Genomic DNA, 2,944 nt, shown 5'->3' on the forward strand with positions numbered 1-2,944 from the left:
GGGGGTGATGCTAATCTTGATAAGGATTTATGTTACACAGGTGTTTGCAATTGTCACAATTTAGAATGATCATTTTATTTCAAAGGAAAAGACTTGAAACAAATATTGAATTCTAATGATATGTACCCAAAGTATTTATGGAGAAAGTTACCAATGCCTGCAATTTAATTTGAAATGCATAAAAAATAATATGAGTTAGCTTTCTGCTCCTCTCCATTCCACAGATAGCTACATCTTCTGGTGCAGTGCCAGGCATGTCCCCGAGACATGATGGTGAAGGTTGGAGTGAACCAATCTGGCTGTATTGGTCACCTGGTCACCAGGGCTGCTTTTAGCTCTGGCAAAGTGGATATTGTCACCATAAGTGACCCTTTCATTGACCTCAACTACATGGTCTACATGTTCCAGTATGATTCCACCCACAGCAAATTCAATGGCATTGTCAAGGTTGAGAACAGGAAACTTGTCATCAATGGAAAGCCTATCGCTATCTTCCAGGAATCAGTTTCTGCCAATGTCAAATAGGGTGATGCTCTTGCTGACTATGTTGTGGAGCCCACTGGAGTCTTCACCACCATGGAGAAGGCTGGTGCTCACTTGAAGGGTGGGGCCAAGAGGGTCATCATCTCTGCCAACTTCTGCTGATGCCCCTTTGTTTGTGATGGTTGTGAGCCATAAGTATTACAACTCCCTCAATATTGTCAGCAATGCCTCCTGCACCACCAACTGCTTGGCCCCTCTGGCAAAGGTCATCCATGACAAATCTGACATCATGGAGAGACCCATGACCTCAGTCTATGCCATCACTGTCACCCAGAAGATGTGGATGGCCTCTCTGGGAACCTGTGGCATTATGACCAAGGGGCTGCCCAGAACATCATCCCTGCTTCTACTGGAGCCACGAAGGCTGTAGCAAGATCATCCCTGAGCTGAATGGGAAGCTCACTGGCATGGCCTTCTGTGTCCCCATCCCCAATATGTCAGTCGTGGATCTAACCTGCTTCATGGAGAAAGCTGCCAAATACAATAACATCACAAAGGTGCTGAAGAAGGCATCAGAGGGCCCCTCAAGTGCACCCTGGGCTACACTGAGGGCCAGGTTGTCTCTTGCAACTTTAACAATGACACCTGCTCTTCCACTTTTAATGCTGGAGCTGGTTTTGCTCTCAATGACCACTTTGTCAAGCTCATTTCCTGGTATGACAATTAATTTGGCTATGGCAACTGGGTGGCGGACCTTATAGTCCACATGGCCTCTAAGGAGTGAGAGTTCCCTGGACCACCAACCCCAGCAATAGAAAGAGGAAGAGAGAGTTCCTTAGCAGCTGGGGAGTCCTTGCCCCAACTTATCCCCCAAGACACTGGGACTCTCCCAACCTCTACACAATTTCCATCCCAGACCCTTTGAAGAAGGGGAGGGGTTTGGGGAGCCCTACATTGTCATGTACCATCAACAGAATATACTGTATCCAGCCAAAAAAATAACGTGAGTTGTTGGATGAATATAGGGATGGATAGATAGTTATGTGATAAATCAAGTGAGATGTTAATGGTAGAATCCAGGTCATAGATATAGAGGTATTCCATGAAAAATTATTTAAACTTTTCTATAGTTTGGAAATTTTCATAATAAAACACTGGAAATAATCACCATTGGCACTCCTCTTGCAGTGTCCTTGAGGCAAACTTTGATCAAAATGTTTCACCCCATTCAATTTATCCAATATTTATTGAGTATCTGCCTTGGCAAAATTTGGTGCTAGGTATGAGATTTCATTGAGATTCCATGCTTAGTAGTCTTCCTCTACTCTTAAGTGTGGCTAGTGGAGCAGCTCCAACCTCTCCCTTTAACTCCAATTTCAGCAGGAAGAATATAGACAAATGTATCCCAACACTTTAGGATTCATGGATTGATTTGTTTAGGACTTCCTTCCTTCCTTCCTTCCTTCCTTCCTTCCTTCCTTCCTTCCTTCCTTCCTTCCTTCCCTCCTTCCATCCATCTATCCATCCATCCATCTATCAGTGTGTACTCTATTTCTCTGTTTGGTGTGAAGCACAGAAATAGTGTTTAAGACAGAGTTCTATAATCAAGAAGCTTAAAGTGTAATGGGGATCTAAGCATGAAGTCACTATTCCGCAAGTTCCACTCTGACCTCATTTATTCATAGTTTCAGACAAAATCACTTCAAAATGAGGGATGTGATGTAAGATATATGAAAATATACTTATGTACATCTGGAAAACTTCAAAAGTAGCATTTTTTTTATTTTCCTGGTTATTTCTAAAGCCACAAAATATTCCAGTCACAAATAAAAAACCAAGGCTTTCCTGTGGGAAACTTTAGAGAAAACCTAACAAAACTTTCCCCCATTGGAGTAAACCATTAAATACTTAAAAGCATTTTAGTAGCATATAAAATCAAACCAAGTCCTCTGAAAATCATGGTGCCAAATCAAATGCTAAGATTTAAAAGGTCCCAACTGAATGCATCTCGCCCAGGTCCTGCCAAGGGAGTTACTGCTCCCTCCAGAGCTGTCTCCTTTTTTTTTTTTTTATTGGTTTTAATTAAGTTTTACAGAATAAATTAGTTCACCATATTTGAATCACATTTGCACACAGAGATGAAAAGTTCTTTCTCCCTTCCAAATCAGGGCTTTACTGTGGAAAAAGCAATCTGTGTGATGCAACCACTATTGAAGCTCCAGTCAATAAAAAAAGCCCAATGAAGTGGGAAGGAGAGGAAATGGGAAAAGGAACCAAAGAGGAAGAAGCAGAAGCAAAGGAAACAAATGGAGAACAGAGAGGAAAAAACTAGGGAAAGTAGATGAAGCCACAGGCAACCAATGACTTGGTACTCTTAGAGCCGAATACTAAAACTTACTGTGAGATTCTAAATATGTCTCTGGTTCCCTTTGCCTCTACTTCAAAATCAGTAAACTGTTAG

The 2,944-nt window shown here is 41.9% G+C and overlaps 1 pseudogene; it reads left to right on the plus strand.

Annotated features, from left to right (window-relative positions):
* The first annotated feature begins 225 nt into the window (after positions 1–225).
* Positions 226–1,421, plus strand: LOC118019301 (annotated as a pseudogene).
* Positions 1,422–2,944: the final 1,523 nt, after the last annotated feature.

The sequence above is a fragment of the Mirounga leonina genome, unplaced genomic scaffold, assembly GCF_011800145.1.
Source record: "Mirounga leonina isolate KUSES-001 unplaced genomic scaffold, KU_Mleo_1.0 Mir_108, whole genome shotgun sequence".
NCBI lineage: Eukaryota > Metazoa > Chordata > Mammalia > Carnivora > Phocidae > Mirounga > Mirounga leonina.